At 44.1% G+C, this 19,120-nt stretch overlaps 1 protein-coding gene and 1 long non-coding RNA gene across 3 annotated transcripts in view; one reads left to right on the top strand and one right to left on the bottom strand.

Moving 5' to 3' along the window:
- Nucleotides 1-340: 340 nt before the first annotated feature.
- LOC120411016 lies at nucleotides 341-8,038 on the bottom strand. Its single transcript, XR_005603399.1, has 3 exons — nucleotides 7,483-8,038; nucleotides 1,690-1,853; nucleotides 341-973 (listed from the first exon to the last, which is right to left on the bottom strand). It is a non-coding gene; the product is annotated as an uncharacterized LOC120411016 (long non-coding RNA).
- Nucleotides 8,039-9,140: 1,102 nt separating this feature from the next.
- The window catches only part of TAOK1 (TAO kinase 1), a 69,048-nt gene continuing 59,068 nt past the window's right edge, over nucleotides 9,141-19,120 (top strand). For both annotated transcript variants that reach the window (XM_039562884.1, XM_039562885.1), the window contains exon 1: nucleotides 9,141-9,237. The gene's annotated coding sequence lies outside the window, so the exon portion shown is untranslated. The remainder of the gene's footprint in view (nucleotides 9,238-19,120) is intronic.

Below are 19,120 nucleotides of genomic sequence, written 5' to 3' on the forward strand. Positions count from 1 at the left end.
CAATCTTCATGCCAGGAAAATCAGCTAACCATTAACTAATATCTTATGACATGTAAATTAAAACTAGCTTAATAAGAATTTAACTTTTTAGTCAATAGGTGGAAATGGCATGGACAGAATAGTATTGTTTAATATGCTGTTATTTTAGCAGGACAGAATGGAATTGTTGCAGTTCAGATCAGACACCGAGACATGTCCAGCAGCAAAATGTCAAGACCTGTTGGATCAAAAAGCTCAATGAAGTGTTTTGTGTATCAGCTTCCCCCAGAGCTATGCACAAGACTAGCAGCAAGCATTACATAGTGAAAACGTTTTGATCAGATGAAATAACATAGCAACATGTTGTATTATTTCCCTGCTGAGCTTAAGTAGCCTTTCTTTGGGACACTGCACAAGCAGGATAACAAAAACAGCACAAGAGTCTAACAGAACAGATAATCTGGCAGTTCCTGCATGGTGGACCCATGCTCCTGGTAGCAGAACTTTGCCAGTGTAGGAAGTAACTACTTCACCTTAATCATTTCTCTAGATTCTTAGTTTTCATCCATTACCACACAATCTTATTGTGAGAGCATTACTGTCATCATCTCTTGTCTCCATTGATTATTTAATGAAGATATCCTATCACCATCTCCACAATGCAGATATTTTTCTAGTAAATATCAAGAAACTGATTTTTTTTTTTTTTTTTTTCCAAACATTCCTACACCTGTTCTATTTTCCGGTGTGGAAACACCAGGAATACAGTAGCAAATCACAGGCAGCTCACCCCATAGACGTAGACAGGGGTTGTCCACCAATTGTGTGGATCCCGGCAAGCGTACACACCGCGCTGGAGCTGACGACTGCAGTTGTTCCCAATCTCCTCTAGGGAGTGCAGTCGGAAAGGAAGAGATGGAACTGCAGCGCACATGCCAGCTGGGAATCGGTGACTCAGGATATTCAGTCACAAATGGTGCCTGTCCGTTTCCAGCTGAAGGCAGGGAGCAGCAATGAGGTTTGAGCTCGATGTAAGAGCAGAATTCTACTAGAACCCGAGGTATGCTTTACTAAGTGAAAGGAAGGTCTGCCAAGATGCTAAAAATCAAGATGTACATCAAGCAATAGGACTTCAAATACCAGATCAATCGTTTAAGCCAACACCCCTACAGCTGAATGCAGCATGGACAACACTTCTATGGGGCTTCCATCTCTTACACCCATGTGCATCCATCAGATCATCCAGCAAAGGTATGCCTAGTCTCAAAACATCATCCAGGCCTTGGTCTCTGCGCAAAGAACATCACAGACATCATCTTTTAGAACTAGATGTATGTTGTGTGCACATGCACAGTGCTCAGTACTAGAAACTGGGCAGAGCCATCAACTTCTTTTATCATGGATTCACAAAACAGCTAAGCAGATAGTACCTGTCTGAGCTCTGTGGTAAGGAATCATGGATAAAAAGGCCTAAGGTCGTCTCTTTTGTCCTTACAAATGACATGCATACCTTGATTCTGTGACCTGTTACACCTTCCTTAAAGAAGGACCAGAATGTAAAATATATCTACTCAGAACAGGATTTTTGCCCTCTTCCCCCACCCTAAAACAATACTGATCCATGTTCCCAGACTCAAGATAAAAAATTATTAAGAAATGCAAAGTCATACTACCATCTACCTAAGGTAAAGGATAAGAGAACAAACTCACCAGTTAAGAGTCTGGATAGGAAAAGCAGATCTGCAGGATGGACATGCCTACATTCAGACATGTGCCAGAGTGGATCCCAAGCACAGCAGACGATGCAATAACTTCTGCAAAGTTACTGACACTCTGTGACAAAGCAGGTCTGTGGAACCAGTGAGAAGCTGCAGCTTTGAGAAACCAAGAGACAGTAACTGTTACTGCTTATGGACAAAGCTGCCAGGCTGGCACAGACAACTTTGCCACATACAGAAATTACCTAGAGCAAAACAGGACCAGACATTCACATGTCCTAAAGACAGCAACCAGACCAAGAGCCAGGGATTTCACTTTCAGTTCAAGTAGCAGCAGATACCTGTAGGACAATGCCAGTCTTGTGCTTTCAGAGACTGAGAGTTCCCTCACTAGCAGGTGAGAGGATGAGAGCTTCTGCTTGGCTGTCTCTAGATGTGGGTTCTGCAGTTAAACTGCCAGCAGCTATCTCAGTTTAGAGTGAGCAGCATTGCTCCATTTGTTAGTGTGTGACAGCCCATGGGAAGGAGGTAGAGGCTCTGAGCACAAGCTTCATGTTTACTCAGCACCAGTTGAAGAGAACCATACAATTCCTAAACTCCTGTTGCCTCCTACTTTTTGTCTCACCATCACACTACATACCTAAGCCACACATATAAGGTACAACAAGCTAATTCACTCATCTATAGTCCCTGTTGCTGTTTGCCCACCTGTCTCCCTCAACCAGCATACCAAAAGCCCCATTACTGACATAGGGAAAAAAAAATAAAGAACAAAAGCCTGTAGAAGCTGTGATAAATAAAAAGGAACCATCAGCTCTTTCTTGTTCTTGCAAATAACAGAGCATCTCCTCCCTGACATGTCCCATCCACTCTTAAATTTTCCCACCAGCACTGATTTCTGTTGCTGTCTTGAATAGCTACAGGTGGGTTTTTCTAATAAAAGCAGGGAAAGGCAGGCTTAGCATCAAGAGATCTTCAGAAATCAGTAAGATTATTCCTGGTGAGGGCATAATTGATTTCCAGGGAGATGTTTATGATGTATGCATTATCACAATCTCAGAACTTCATTCCCCACCTATTTAGGATTCCCACACTGGATTACAACCTGCCTTCACATATGAGATGTTGAAGCTTTCAATGAGGTCACGCCAGACTCTGACAAGCACTGATGGGTGAGTCATGCTGCAGTAGCCAGAGATACTAGCAACACATTTGTTAATCTGTATGCAGTCTATCTCTTTTTCTGGTCTAGAATCTTATTCAAAGGTGAAATATAATGTCTCAGAGATAGGTGACTGCAGAACTGCTGAAGAGCAAGGCCACAATTTCACAACTATTTTACGGATTATAAGAATCAGTGCCTGGAAGCACATTTACAGCAATGTAAAATGTTGTTTTACCCATAAACTCTATAAAACAGGAGATCAAGATCCAGATGGGGTCAACGGCAGAGCTGTTCACTGCAGATCACTGGAAAAGCCACCATGCTAAAATGGAATCTAGTTCTCAGAAGAGTTCCATCAACTCTTGCTCCAGCAGTTCCAGTCATCATCTCCAGCAAACTGCTCTTCCAGAGGCTACTTCCCTGTACCACGGTCAGCTGGTGTAAATACACATCCCTACACCAGCCAGTCTAGGACAAAGCCCCGGGTAGTCACAGCACTGTCACGCTCGGGTCTGAGCTAAGACAGCCAGCCCTAACCCAGCAGGGTCAGGCACAGAACAAACTGTCTTCTGCTGACTCAGCTATAAGGGAAAACCTGTGGAGAAGGATTAGATCAGACAACAGCAACTTCTTGAACCGCCACAGCAAAATTCTCCATGGAAGCTTTGGAAATGTGGCAAAAAGGACACAGAAAACCATGGAACAAGTGAGATATGGGGAATGAATGCATGACAGCAGAAAAAAAGTTTCTTCATCTTGGTTAAACTACTGGACAGCCAGGAAAAAGAACCAATAATAAAGGGAAGAGACAAACTAAATCTAAAAGAAATCCTGCAGACAGAGAACAAAGAAATTAAATGCTGTTGTATTTTCATTGCCGCGAAGCTAAATTAAGCTTCCTAAGTGAAGCAGAGAAATAATTGGTTTAGATTTCTATTCAGAAGACAGCATGAGCAGCAAGTGCCAGTGGAACAACTAACAAAAGGTGTCTTCCCTCAGAGAAAGCAAGCCAGCAGATTGCATAACTTAAATGAGTTTCCTCCCAGTTTCACATTATTAGTCACCTTTCTCCCTTCTCTGCCAAAGGCCTCTTCTTACCCATCCATCCAAGGAGCAGAGCCAAGGCCTTTCCTGCGCTGCTTCTTTCCATCAGTCAGTCTTCAAGACCAAGGCCTCCATAATACTGATCCTTGTACCCATTGCAGGTATTCTGAGCCAATGCCAGAGTAAAACCCCCTTCAGCACTGCTGTTGGGAAAAAATCTGAGATACCTGAACAGACTCTCCTTATACTCAGTTGTCATGGCCTAAAAAACCAGTTAGTTCTGAAATTCTGAAAAGATTTCAAAGCAAAATTACTGCCAAGACCCATTGAAGAGCCTTCACTAGCAGAAGACATGCTACCTAGAGTCCCTTGGAAACCTGTTTGACTCAGGTGGAAATGACCTACTGGCATTTATTTGTAATTGCCCAGCATGGCAGTGGCGGAGGAAGGAAAAGCAGTTGAGTCACACTGCAAGCCACTTTTCCACTTTTGTCTGGTTTCCCAGAGGGCAGAGTGGGACAGTCAGAAGGCTGAGATTCTGACACTGATTTCCCATATGACCCCGACAAGTACTTCTTCTTGTGCCACCATTTCACCATTTCTTAATAGCTAAAACAACTCAACTCATGGGACAATCATAAGTGCACAGCAAGGAGCATCTAATAAAAGGTAAGAGAAGAGTGAAGTATTATTACTGTTGTCATAGAATACAAAAGCAGTTACGTAATAATGTCAATATTGCTTCATTTTTGTCCTTACAACATGAACTGTCAGAGGGACACTGTCTGACACGGCATCTTCATCCCAGTGGATGTACCCAAGCATTTACATCACTGATACAAAACCAGATTGTTGTAATCTGGAAGACTCTACCTCGTTTATTTTGACCAGCCTCTCTCTAGAACATGTTTTTCCTGTATAACCTCATAACCCATAATAATGGCCCAAACTGCACTACAGGAATGATGGCAGGTTTCGTGTGCTAGTAAAATCAAAACAACTCCTCACTTGTGCATTGCACCACTGGTCACTCACTAAAACACACAAGTGCTTATCTTCTCTGCAAGCAGAAAGTTAGTTTCTAAATTGGTACATCATACATACAAAGAACACTTTCTAAAAAATCTCAATGGCATGAAAGAATTAACTTGGCTAAATTATACCCTGCTTGTACGATGACAAATTTCCTAAGAAAAAACACTGATAACTGCTGTCGACAACTACTATATAATTAATAACCAAATTTCTCTGCTTCAAGTTCTATGATTTCTCCTAAAATCTACAACTGTTTTCTTAAAAATGGCCAGACTCAAGCAGCATGTGGACTGAAGGCTGAGGAAGGCACGGCTGTAATTACAGCAGCTGAAACTGTGCCCTAATCACACTCTTATCTTTCTTATCTACTCCAAGTGTTTATAAAGCAATGATTACTGTACTAGGCCCCGTCACTGCTCCGAGTTAGTTCAGAACCAGCACCTTCATGTTGCCGTAAGAAGTTTACGCTGCTTGAACTGGTGTCATTCTGCTGAGACAGAAAGCCAAGCCTCTCGTCACTTAAAGTCATTAAAAAAAATAAACTATGACACCTCTAAAGGAGTAGGGGTGTTAACCCCAATGTCCTGGCCAAACTCCCAGCTTGAGTAATTACAATGTGCCTTGAATAAATTCTTGCCACAGTTTCCGTTGGACATAGTATTGTTCTCTACTTCCTCTCCTACAATATCATGGAGTGCTGGTGCGTGCTCTTAAAGGTCCTGTCCATGCTGGAATGTCATATGGGTCTACTCCAGGACCAACTCCGCAGCAGCACGTTGGGAGCAATGTGTTGAAACCAGTTCTGCCTGTCAGCTGAACCGCTAGGCAATTTGTAATATTTATTTATTGATGTTCTGGCACCTCCTTCAGACGGAATTAACTATGGGTATAGCTATCTGACAGATAGACTGGTGCAAATCCCAGATGCAGATGTACATAAACCTGTTTAGTTCTTCTTTAAATGGACTAAATTTGCATCAGGAAATTAGCAAATGAAGCTGAACTAACTTTCTAGATGCCGTCTATGGTTTTTGAGAAGGCAGCAAGAACATGCCTAATGCGATGAACTAGGAAAGCTAAATGTGCTGTTTAGTTCAGCTGGCAACAATAAACATAATTTTCATACTGGCTGTTCCTTCAGAATTTCAGTGGACTTTTTCTAAACAGTCTGTTCGCAGACTATACTGTATATTTTTGAAGCAGTCACTGAATACATATCAAATGCAGATCTAGCATTTCAAGTAAAATACTTGGTAGTTAATGGTAAAGCATTATTCACATTTCTCTGCAGCCACTGTTAGAGACTCTAAGGATTTTTACCTAGAGCTCTCATTATCTTGCATGTGTGTAACACAAAGAGCTGAGGCCCAGACTCTCCACTGGCATTTGCTGGGTTAGCTCCATGGACCTCGCTAACTCTCATAATTCATGAGCTTTACAGGCAATTTGTCTGCAGGAAGAAGTACAAGATCAAGATTCAGAAGAACCTGATTCTCAACTCTACCTTTTGACCCCGTGGGCGGATCACTCTCTCTTACTGCTCCATTTTGTTCTCCCATCTCCAAAAGCAAATGATACACAATTCGACAAAACAAGTATGAAACCAAATTAATATCAATAGGCCACGCTGAGCAGATTCACATTAAACACCATTCTTCTAACATTTGAAAATACAAATGTTTACCTTTCGAGCACGCCCTTAATTTCCCCAGAAGCATGTCTCCCATATTATTTCAGAAGACAAAAACTGTAGTTTCAGAAAGCGGATGGTTTTATTTTTGTGTCATTACAAAAATGCCTTTTAACTTGTCAAATGATACACTACAAATATCTTTGGCAGATGAATGAAACCATTCCTGTCATAGCTGCCAACTTCAAGGTTGAGATAATCAGATAAACCTTTAGTTTGCCTCTCCCAATACCCACAACAACATATGTTTGAAGTGATCCACATTTGTCTCATTTTTCCTATTGGGATTTGAAAAGGCAAAGTATCAAACCACTTTGTGACAATTTCACAAAACTCTAGATGTGGTCCACAATTGTTATGGCCAACAACTTTTCTCAGGTGTCCCCCCATCCCAGGTTAAACAGTCCCCAGTAGCTCCGCTTGTCTAAAGGTAAATGCAAAATTTACCTAAATCATATCCAGCATCACCTCAACACCTGCTGGATACAAAGCTTTCTTATGATACAAAGTATCTCAGCTTATGTGGAAAATAGGAAGGAAGTTTGTTTCGCCTGTTTTATTTCAGCAGTAGCACTAATACTGGATTTACAGAATTGTATTATTTCATGCTGGGGACATCTCAAAATTGAATATTTGCAGGGTACTTTATAACAAAGCACGCTGTCCCTTCAACGTAATTCTGAAGTCCAAAGCGGAAGCCATCCCTACAAACACACCTTTGACAAACTGTGTCTTATGTAACTGCTTCTATTCATTTATTACCAGGATGTCAGTACAAATTGTTATTTTGATGATTCCTTGCCCCCATACTTCTGAAAGGGAAAGCAACTATAAACACAAGGGAGACTGACCTCAGTGATTTCCTCTGTTCAGACAGGAGGACAATGCGCTCAAACACCATGACAAGGAGAAGTGGACTGTTTAGAATTCCTCCAGCTGTAATCTATAGTAAAAACAAATAAACAAATACGTGACTACAAGATGCGATAATTAATCCCTGCATGAAGCCAACTGTTATCTCTGCTTTGTAGATGGAGATACCCAAGCACACAAAGGCTCAATAACCTACCAAGTTCAACACCCACCACTGAAAGCCAAGAGTACAGTTTAGGAGACCACGTGCTCAGTCCATCAGATTTTTTTTTTTCCTCTTCTGGCCGCAACCCAGATACAGCTTGGCCAAGGGCAGGCTGAAATGCACCCATTTGGTGAGGGCATTTGCACTAGAGCAGTCACCTACCACCTCCTGGGATTGCCACCACCTGCAGCTCAGCTGCTCCTGGCCAGAGAGGCAGCTCCACTTGGCTCCATATCCTCACCCCAGCCAGCCTGCCCCAAACCCACTGTCCTCTGCCACACTGCCCCCCAAAATTTCCCACCCGTGCCAGGCCTCTCCCCTACACCTCATCTCCCTATCCATGTCCAGGCCCCATGCGTACCCCATTACTTAGCCCCCCGTCTCTTTGCTCCCCCCCACCTCTACTCAAGTTTTCTCATTCCCCCTCAGGAGTGCTGCCCCGCACAACCCTGGCTGAGCTCAAATAGCCTCAGCAGCCTCCCACCATCTTCTCTCTCAGGCCCCTCTCCCCCTCAGTGTCCCCACACAAGGCTTCCACAAACCTTCCTTCCCAAACTCCCCTCAGCACCCCCACGTGCCACCTCTCTCCTGTTCTCCTATCCCTCACCAACCCCTCACCCTAATTACCCCTCACCTGTCCCCTCAACCTGCCTCTCACACCAAAACCCCTCCCCACACAACCCTTTACAGATGGTCACTCTTTCCTCACACCAATGAGCCCTCCCCAAGAGCCCCTCACACCAGGGGTTCCCCCTCACACAACCCCTCACAGCCGGCCGCCCCCTCCTCACAAAAGCCCCCCCCCGGACCAACGACCTCTCCCCACAGAGCCCCTCACACCAGCACTCCCTCCTCCGAGCGCCCCTCACACCCACGACCCCTCCCCACGCAGCCCCGCCCGCGCCACAACTGCCCCTCCACCGCCCCCTCGCGGCCCCGCCCCTGCTCCCCCCGCCGCCCCCAGCCCCTCCCGCCGGCCGCGGTGGTGGGGGGGGGAGGGAGAGGGCGGCGAAGTCTCGCGAGAGGGGCGGGCGGGGGCCGCTGGCTGCGGGCAGCGCGGAGCGGCGGCGGCGGCGCAGCCGGAGCTCGGGCGGCGCTGAGGGGAGGCGGCGGCGGGGCGGCGGCAGCGATCGCGGCCCGGCACACGGACCCGCTCCGCCGCGGCGGCACGGCCGGCGCCGCCCGCCCTCCCGCACGCCGTGCCTCCGCGGCGCGGCCTGGCCAAGGCTCGGCGAGCGGGGCCCAGGCAGCGGCGGCGGTGGTGGCGGCGGCGGTGGCGGCGGCGGCTGAGCGCTCCGCCGCGCCCGCCCTGCCATCTTAGGTGCCGTGCCCCGCCGCCTTTGTGCCCGCCGCGCCCGGGCACCCGCGGGGGCCGGGCCCGACGCCCCTCCGGGGGCGCCTCCCCCCGCGGGGCCGCCGCCCCTTGCCCCGCTCCTCCTCCTCCTCCTCCTTCTCCTCCTCCTCCTCCTCCTCCTCCTCCTCCTCCGCGGGGGGCCGACCGGCGCTCCCAGCCCGGCTGCGGCGGAGGGTAAGGCGGGCAGCGCGGCGGGGGGCTCGGCCGGGGCGGCCCCGGGAGGGTGAGGGAGGAGGTGGGTGGGGGGGGCGGCCCGGTGGGGCCGGCGCCTCCCCCGCCGCGCTCTGCGGCAGTGCCGCAGGGTCGGGGCCGCCGCCGCCGAGCACCGGCGGGGGAGCGGGCGGCGAAATGGCGCTTCCCGCGGAGGGGCGGCCGCTGGCGGAGGGGTGTTCCCCGCTGTCAGGGGCCGCCGGAGGCCCAGGGCTGGGGCCGGGGCCGGCCCCGCGGCCAGGCGTGCCCAGCGCCGCGGCCCTTTTTGTCTGCGGCTCCCCCGGGGGCTTCGCCGGCCGAGCCCCGACCCCCGGGGAGGTCGGGGGTCCCTCGGAGACCCGCTGGGATTTCTGCCCTTTTATTTTTTTCACCCTTTTATTTTCTTTTTCCTCCCTGCCCGTCGCTCCTCCCCAAGCAGTGAGTTTTCAGTGTATATACCATTTTGTTCGGTGCTGGTGTGGGATTTGGCTGAAAGTGACCTATTTTAAAGACCTTTTATTGCTCCCCCCTCAGCAATGCATGTGGTGGCCGATTCCGTTACCCAAATAGCGTTTCCCAACCATTTTAATTTGTCAGATTAAAACATCTCATGGAGGCTGGATTTCTGTAACCCGCGTGTGGGTATATCGTTAGAAATATCTCTCACCCCGCTTTGCTGCAAGCATCTTTGGAGCATCAGAGTTCACCTTTGTCACTGTGAAAGCAGAAATAAATATCAAGGCGATACCTGGGAGATGCAGTTGTACCATTGTGTTGGGCGCGGTACAAGACATGGGGGGGGAGGGGGGAGAACCAGAGATTAAAATGGTTGTTGTCAAATGTAGATCTTTACATGCCTTCGGAAAAAATTATGACAGATCGGTAACAGCCCTGAGGACTTTTAATATATTTTCTTAGAGAAACGTTTCATGTTTATCGTGCTTGTCTCTGCTGGTTATCATGGTAGGGAGTATTTCATTAGGTGGCATTTTAGTGGCTGTGTTGGTTAAATAGCAGTTGCATTAACTAGTTGAAGAAATTGTGTCCTTCACCTTTGACTATTGCTTTTTGAGAGCCCTTACAGCAGTGTGCCCATGCATCCCAAGGGCGGATTAATAAGATGTTACCTAAAGGTTTGGATGTTATTGATTCCTTACTATTAATGCTATTTATAGTGTGTTTGACATGGCTCTTGTTTTATGTGTTTGGATAAAGGTTATCAGCTTGGAATGCTTCAGATGAAACGTTTCAAAAATACCACCCCATATATATATGTATATAAAATTGAACAATATAGTTCAGATCTTCAGTGTCTGAAAAGAAGCTTTAGTAGATAGCATATAATAGTGAGAACCGTGGAGAACTGATACATTTTGACACTAGGGAAGGTTTGTTTTCATATTTCAGGATTACAGAATAACAACTTCTGTTGCAATAAATACCCTTTTGGGTATGTTTTTCTTGAGCCTACTTTGAGCCTACATTTTCCTTGCCTTTGTCCCTCCTCATAGTTAGTGTGTCATAGTTTTTGCTACTTATGTCCAAGGGCAAACCTAATCAACGATTGGTTTGAGCCTTCATATTAGATTCTCCACAACATTGGCCTAGTTCTGACTGGTATGTTTGCCATTTTTAGGACTCTTCTTCCTTTTATCTGTAGACTGAAATACATTGATAAACTTGAACCTTAATTTGTCCTTTGAACTTGAGAGGATGTTTTTCTCCTCTGTTAACTGAAGAGAAGGTGATTGTGGTAGAACAGCTTAATTTTAAGTTTAATCCTGCTGAAACATAACTGCCTGAAGTAAAAACTCTTTGGATAGTTTGATGTTACTTTTCTTTTTAACTAGACTGAATTAAGTGTTGCCCGTACAGGACCAGATGTTGGCATTAAAATTATGTACAGATAAGGTGGCTTAGGCCTCAAGTTAGACTACTTGAAAAAGTTATCTATGTCCTGCTGTTAAATTCCAGAGTAAACTAAACTGAAGAACTTTAAATGTTTACTTCCAGCTAAATAACATTTCCAATTCTGCAGTTTTCATCTCTAGCTCTATTCACCAGCTTTTTTCTCCAGAATAACAAGGTTTTAATGAGTTGTAAGACAGTCTTAGGTTTTATGCTTGGTGACATTCATTAGAAGAGAAGCAAATATCACACTAATAATTACATCTTCAGATGTATCCTAGTAGTGGATTTCCTGTAATGAGGATGTTTTGTAGAGAACAATAGATATGGCAGCAATTTCAGAGATTTGTTTTAAAGATGTTGTAGGTAGCTGACTCTGCAGTAGTGAGTGCCACTTTGAGATGACCCTTGCATACTCAACTGAACATTAGGTGGTTTCCAGGTACTTGGTTTTCAGGTGCAATTCTCTTTCTAGCAAAGACAGACTAGATGTACTGCTGCTGTTGTCTCTCATGTCTGTCACTTCTGCAAGGATATGCTTCTGATCTAACTTACTAGGGAGTAAGGTCATTTGCAAAATAAGCCTCATAGAAGTTTTTTGACGGTATAGGTATTTCGTCAAGTAAGGAGATAATTAGGGTTACTCTGGCTCTCTTTGTGATCCAGAAGTGGTAAGGAAGCAATGGTAAATACCACTTGTCTTACTTCATTCTCAGTGTATTTTGGAGAACACTCTCATAATCAGTAAGATCCTATCTTAGAAGCATTTTCTGTTGTGTTCCTGTTCACATCTAAATCATGTAAACAACATACTGTTAGGTTGAAGTGCATACTAGAAATTATAAAAATCTTTGGTGTTACCAGGGGTGAGCCGGGCTCTTGCCTTCTGAATGGCAGTGGTGCTGGGTGACCATTACATTTTTCCTGTTCAGTTATGCTGTGTAGTGTCAAGGATTTTACTTTTATTTCCTCTTGTGAACCTGGACAAAGGGAAGAGCTGAACTTCAACCCTGGGATAGAATCATGTCTGAATTGGAAAGTTTCCTGGGTCTGACAGCAGGGTTTCAGTTATGGCTGACACATGTCCTCCTCTGTTTAACCATGCTTGGGACAAGCTTGCCTGCAACAGCACAGAGCAGGATGATTTAATACCTTCTGAGACCCACATCCGTCCTTTCTTTTATAATAGTGAATGTGTCCTACTCTTCTGCACAAAGTGCTCATTCTGGATGGATGAGGTGCAGGATGAAGCCCCGGTGCAGCCTGGTGCTCTCTGGTGATTTCCCTTGACGCTGGAAGTTGACTGAGGTGTGCAGTTCTGTCCTCCACCTGCTTCTCCATGTGTGTCATTCCAGTGGCTCTGGTCTTTGATCCTGCACCAGCAGAAAGCTAACCTAAGGAAAAATACAGTTTTGTGCCAGCTTGGTGATCTGAAATGGTTCAGTGCATAGTGAGGTGAGGTTAGGGACTGGGATGCACCATCACAGCCAGTGATGAGGTTTAGAGACAGAGGTGGCTGGTGGCAGTTTTTGCCAAATTTGTAGTGGTTAGGTTTCAGGATTCTTTGTTTTTATTGTCCTTTAACATGCTGAGGCATTGCTGATCATACATTGATTTCTCTGTGGAGAAGAGACTGAAAAAAATTCAATGGACAAAGGGTCAGAAAATCACTAATCCCCTCATGTGAGGTTCCAGAGGAAGAGTCCTTCCTGTGAAAAAATACAAAATATAAAAATATTAAATCAGAGGTGAAATGCAAAGTGTCTGAGGGGAAGAAGTGTGCAGAAAATAGTAGGAAAAGATAGAGAGCTGTTTAAAAGCAGAGTTGGCTTTTATACACTACTCCTTCCTCCTTGTCTAAGTGTCAGCTTGGTGATCTGAGCTCATTTACAGTACAGAACATGGAGGAGGGAATACTTTCTGAAGGCCCTTAGAAACACAGTGGACATTAGCCAGCACAGTGGGGGCTCCAAACATGGTTTTTAAAGCAATTTTTGAACAAATATTTGGTGATGACTGAAATGACAGTGAAAGGGAAACTATTAGGAACTTCTAATACTTGGTCAGAAATCAGTGCATTATTATTCTTGACTTTTTTTTTTTTTTTTTCACATTCTCCTAAATCTTTGTTTCTTTGCCAGAAGAAAAGGCAAGGTAGCCACTGTAAATACAGCATGAAATTGCCAAAGCAGCAATAAGTTTTGTCTAAACAGAGAAGTTTCTCCAGTTTAATCAGAGCTTGCCGAGGACAGACCTGCAGCATTAGTTACACACCTATAGCTTGGAGGTGAAGTTTTCTTTCTCTTAGGGATAGGTGAGGACAGTCCAACATGAGTTAGAGTGATAATGGCTTCTTAATACAACTGGACAGTAGCTCGAAGTTTTGCCTGCTGTATTGCTTGGCTAGAAGCAGTTTTGATTTTTCTTTAGAGGTCAGGATGGGGTGACAGCATGAGATTTACATATTGAGTATTGTCCTTAGGATGGAAAAGGCTGGAAATGTTTTGTTTGGGGGAAAAGTTGGATCTTGAGGGAAAAAAGTAAAAGTCACAAAACTCTAAAACTGGCAGGATCTTCAGTTTTCTGTGCCTGTGATCTTCCAGTGACCCGTATTACACTCCTGGCTACAGCCATGCAAATATTTTCTTTAGAGTGAGATGTAGTTTTATAAAAACAGTTTTCTCTTATGCTTATTGAGTGCAGTGTGTTTACAAGGCAGCCTCTTATCAGAATGTGGGGGAGCAGTGCCTGTGAGTTTTGTTGGAAGCTTTTATTGCATGTCAGCTTTGTCAATCCGTATTTGAAAATTTTGATGTTTACTGTTAGTCTCAGGGATTTTTGCTTGTAGCTTTAGACCAAAAGCCAATATGTATTACACTTGAATTCTTAAAATGTGAATAAAGTTACTTTCAGCCTTTCACTTAGTTCATCTAAACTTTAAAACTTCTTTTTCTTCCCTTTAGCCATTTGTTGAGCACCACTAGATACAGATTTTGAGGGGTTAGGTCCTTAGGATCAGGTCTTCCCTTTGTGTTGCTGGTTCAACTTCAGCTCACTGTGTTCTGGCTGATTTCTAACCTCTGGAAAGCTTTGGGATCAGGGAGCATGGGGAAGTGGAATATGCAAGTACAAGTATGTTGAAAGGGTAGGGACCATTTCTTGTAACACTTCTGGCTTGCTCCTCATCCATGTGTTCAGTCTGTTTTCCAAGCGCCCAGCAATCTTCCCTGACATTCCACTGCTCAAGGGCAATAACAGACCCATGAGCCCATGCCCAGAGAAGTGTTGTACTGAGATTTCTTGGAAAGAATCTCATGTGCTACTGCACATGTTTGTTATTTTTTCTTCCTTCACCATTCTTAATATGCAGTTCTCATTTCCCATCTCAGTCCCCTTTTAATTGGTGACTGTCCCTCCCTCCCCAGCCGAGATGAGAGGAGAGGTTATTTTTGATAGTGCTGTTTCTCAAATAGGCCACGGGTATCCAGTAAGTAGTGCAGTAACTTTCTCCATCAGTTATTAGGATTTCTCAAGCTGTGTCCTGGTGGCAGTGCAACATGTTTCTCCCTTAATTCTGGCTTGCAGTTGTCACTAACGTTAACTCCTCCCAGTTCCCACTTCCTTGTAACCCAATCTGAATAAAGATCATGGGATTTGACTGTGCCTTGCTTTGCTGCTGCTGCTCTGGATGTTTGGGTTGTCTCCGTGCTCTTTGTAAACTGTGTGCTGTGATCTTCTTTTGGCTTTGCCTGTTCCAAGGAGCAGTTGACAGTTGTTAAAATCAGTTCTGGGCCAGCCGTGATTTGATGCGATTAAACTGTGTTAAATGTGTTCCAGAACTGTTTCCTGGCCTAGATAGCAAACTAGTTAAACCCTGGGTTTCAAATCTATTTTGGTATGATTTGGCCCTGTACCCCTAGGTAAGATGCCTCCCTCTTTGAGGGTCAAACAGAACACAGGGTCTGTGCACAGCACATGATCTTCTGCCTCTAAATCTACCACCTTCATATCTCCTTGGGCTTTTTATATTAGTGTTTGCATATTGAAGTCTTGTCTTGAGAGTTACGTACTGGACTAACTGCAGTAATATAGTTTTGCCACCCATAAAGACTAAGGAGCAGTGATATGATTTTCCCTGGCATCAGCTGAACTGGTATGAACCCCACTTTTTACTTGCTTGGTACATCTGAGTATGCAGCCAGGCTCTTAGATTGGGGTTTTTATGAAGGCTTGCAACCATAGTTTAAAAAGAGGGTAACCTTGGCCTTGACAAAAAATCCTGCTGTCTCCTAGAAGTGCATGTCAGAGTGGGGAAGGAAATAATGATACATTTCAGAGGCAGTGCCTTGCAAAGAATGCCAAGCTCCATTTTTATTATGGGTTAATTGCCGTATAGGCAAACCTTGAACTCTTACCTGTGTTTTTGGCTTAATTTTCCTTCTTCCCTTTCCACACAAACCCCCCTCTAACACATGCTTTGAAGTGTTTAAAACTAGGTTAGTCTCTGGCTGGAGGTGTGTGGTAGAACCTCCTGTTAATTCTTGCTGGGACCTGCCCGTTTTGCAGCAAGAATGCAGGCGAACCCATCTGAATGCTGATCATCTGTCTTTTGTGAGTGATGGAAGGTTATTTTTCCCTTCATTTGGCACAATATATGGGCAAAGAAATCCTAGAGCATCTCCATTCCAAAAGCCACCTCAAGTGGCCAGATTTGTACAAGCTGGAGTGCCCATGGAGGTGGGAGAAGAGGGCTCAGTGAGGATGCTTGGGCTGAATTTAGGTGATTGCATGACAATCACTGGAGATATTTCCTTCTCCAGCTCTCAGAAGATGTTGCTGTCAGCTGCTAGCTCAGTAGTTGACCACATTCTTACCAGATCAACCTACACAGATGTCCTGAACTGACCAGAGAATTCAACATTTCTGTTGCTGACTGGGAGGACAGAGCACAGGGACCAAAATACTAAGATTATCTGTACTTAAGAAGAGGTCTGTATACATGGTTTTTTTTATCCAAAATAAAATGTTTTGGAAGAAGGAAGTCTTCATCCTCACCATTGCTTTAATTTCACTGCAATACTGATGATGTAAATTTATTTGCAAAAACAAGACTGGGCAAAAGATTTGTTCCTGATTTGACAACAACAAGCAGAGTGCTTTGAATACTAGACTAACATGAAGATAGTTTATTTATAAAGTACATGATTTACCTTCACTAGCTCATAATTAGTCACAAAGACATAAAGAACACTTAAAGAATTATTTGCTAGTTTATTGAATAAAAAATTTGACAGTGAATTTTTGATGCCCAGTTTTAAAAAATATTTTGGAAAAGCCCCCTAAATCTTCCCACGTATTTTAGTGCTTTTTCTTGAATGGCCCTTATCTCTTGAAAATACTAATTAGCACATTATTTTAAGTCTCTTATGTTATCCCTTGTTACAGGAGTTGGTAATTGTGGGCCACTGTGCAGGTGGGCCATCATGTAGGGCTCTGGAGTTTTCCCACAGTGGCTGGTCCAGCACCAGGGTGTGTGATCCTCATCTGAATAGTCTTCCCATTGCTGTGGGAATCTCTGATACTGAAAATGAATTACTCTAGAGACTGCAAATTGATATAATAACAATTTTTTTTGTAGATTTACAAATACTTTATGTTTAAACAGAAATAGTTATAATTAATATTAATATGAGAAATGAAATATTAATACACAAATAGAAATTTAAGCTATAACAAAGAAATATTATATGTGTGATGGTTTTATACTTTTCTTTGAATTGGCAGGATAATAGTAGTAATTCCCCACTCTGAATTTCATCCACAAATCTCAAGGTATTTCAAGTGGATGATAAATGCGTGTTTATTTTCCACATTTATAAGGTGGGGATACTGAAATACAGGTGGAGAAGTGAGTGATTTACTGAGCATGGCTGGTGATGGGGTCCTCAGTTAGCATCAGCACCTCCCAGGTTGTAAGGTGGAAGCAGAAGTGTAGGGGATGCTGCTTTGCCTGTGGGGTGTAGTGGAGCAACACAGACCTCAAAGTTCAGCAGCACCACTGTCACAGATCTCCCTCTGAAAGTCTGCTTGACCTGCTGAAAATGCAGGGGATGGGGTTTCTTGTTTCATCATAGGAGCACTATGTAGATTTTTCTTACCATAATGGCAGTTTAATGCTGGTCATGAATGAGCTGCCTAGATCTTGGAATTCTTAATATTCTTTGTTACTATAATGTGACTTTTTGCTGATTTTTATCTTTACATAAATCTGAAAATGGCTTTTAATGCATTGTAAATCAGTCCCTGAACTTGATGAAAAACAAACGAAGCTTTTTCATTTTTGGAGTCAGCACGCACAGGGATAACTGGGGACTGCCCATCTAAGTAAAAAATATTCATGTGCACATAAAATTGCAAGACTTGGGTATTGTCTGGACATTTTTATGGAGATCTGTGGAGGCAGAGTGTATCTTTTCACCCTGTTTGTGCAGTCTTCTGCCACAGCTGAATCTCACCTTTTCTTCATGATCTAGTTATTGTGTAATGCAAATGCACACTGCTGTAAAAAGCTGAAAGGGTTCTCACCTGATGCCCTGGGAAGGAAGAGGAGCTTCCAGCCCCTGTGCCTGTCGGAACCCACAAGCACTGCAGAGTGAGCCACTGCTCAGCTCATCACCAGTAACTTTAATCTGTTCTAGATTCTACTGTACCTGTCTCTGCAGAGAGCTGTGCAGTGTGGGGATTAATTTAAGGCATATCTATGCAGAAAAATAGCTGAGGCTTACCTGAAAATAGTAAAACTAAGACTTTTTTTTTTGTTGCTTCAGTCATTCTTTTAAACTAGAATAACCCCCAAAAAGCACTAAAACCTTGAAATTTGAGTACCTGTTTGAAAGTGCTCGATATTTTGGGACCTTCTTTTTTTCTGAGGGATTTTTTTTCATGTTGCCACAGACATGGAATGTGAAATTTAGCAAGCTTTCTCCAAAAGGGGCTTTCAGCTTTGAAGTGAATGTTACCTGTGCTGGTTTGAAGTAGTTCGTACCTGTTTATCATGCCTGTTGCAAAATCTACCTACCTATTTACATAGGTGTTGGGGAAACAAGGATGATACGGAGGAGCATGAGTGGAAGGAGAGGATGGTGCGAGTTGTGATTCTACTTGTCTGCTTATTTTCTGGTTTGGAGGCACCAAGCACCTGCTGATTTAGGGGTTTTCTGTATGTGATTTCATGCCTGTGATTAGCATTTCTAAGGACATGACACATACGGTCTCACCACTTAAATACGTTCTGTAAATATGTAAACAGAAAATTACAGAGATGGTCATTGTCCGACTGTCCTGACTGGTCTCCAGAGTCAACGCAGCAGGACTCGGCACGCTCCGTTGGGCCCATCCAAGACAACAGAGCTCAGACTTCAAACTTAGAAGCAGAATTCCTTCTTGGATTGGAGTAACCACCTGCTTTTGATGCTTCCTTACTGGTAGTTGCTTGTCTTATTTTCCTTCCTTTTAATCACTGGGGCAGGAGATTGAGATCTTTAGATAGACACTGGAATGCTCTTACTGTTTTACTGTTGAAAGTCAGATTCTATAGAAAAGATCAGTTGCTTGACAGAAATCTGTACTTGCATTTGATCTGAAATCAGCCATTGTTATGAGAGGATTTCTCAAGGTAGATGATCACAGAATATTCTGAGTTGAAAGAGACCCACAAGGATCATCAAAGTCCGACTCCTGTGGCCCCAAGAATCCCACCATGTGCCTGACATTATTGTCTGAATGCTTCTTGAACACTCAGCCTGTGACTGCTTCCCTGGGGAGCTTGTTCCAGTGCCTGAACACCCTCTGGATGAAGAACCTTTTTCCTAGTATTTAATGAAGAGTAATAACAAGACTTTTGAATTCAGGGGAGGCATGAGAGTCCTCTATGAGGGCATATTTAAAAAATATTTTTCTG

This window comes from Corvus cornix, chromosome 19 (genome assembly GCF_000738735.6).
Source record: "Corvus cornix cornix isolate S_Up_H32 chromosome 19, ASM73873v5, whole genome shotgun sequence".
NCBI classification, from domain to species: Eukaryota; Metazoa; Chordata; class Aves; order Passeriformes; family Corvidae; genus Corvus; species Corvus cornix.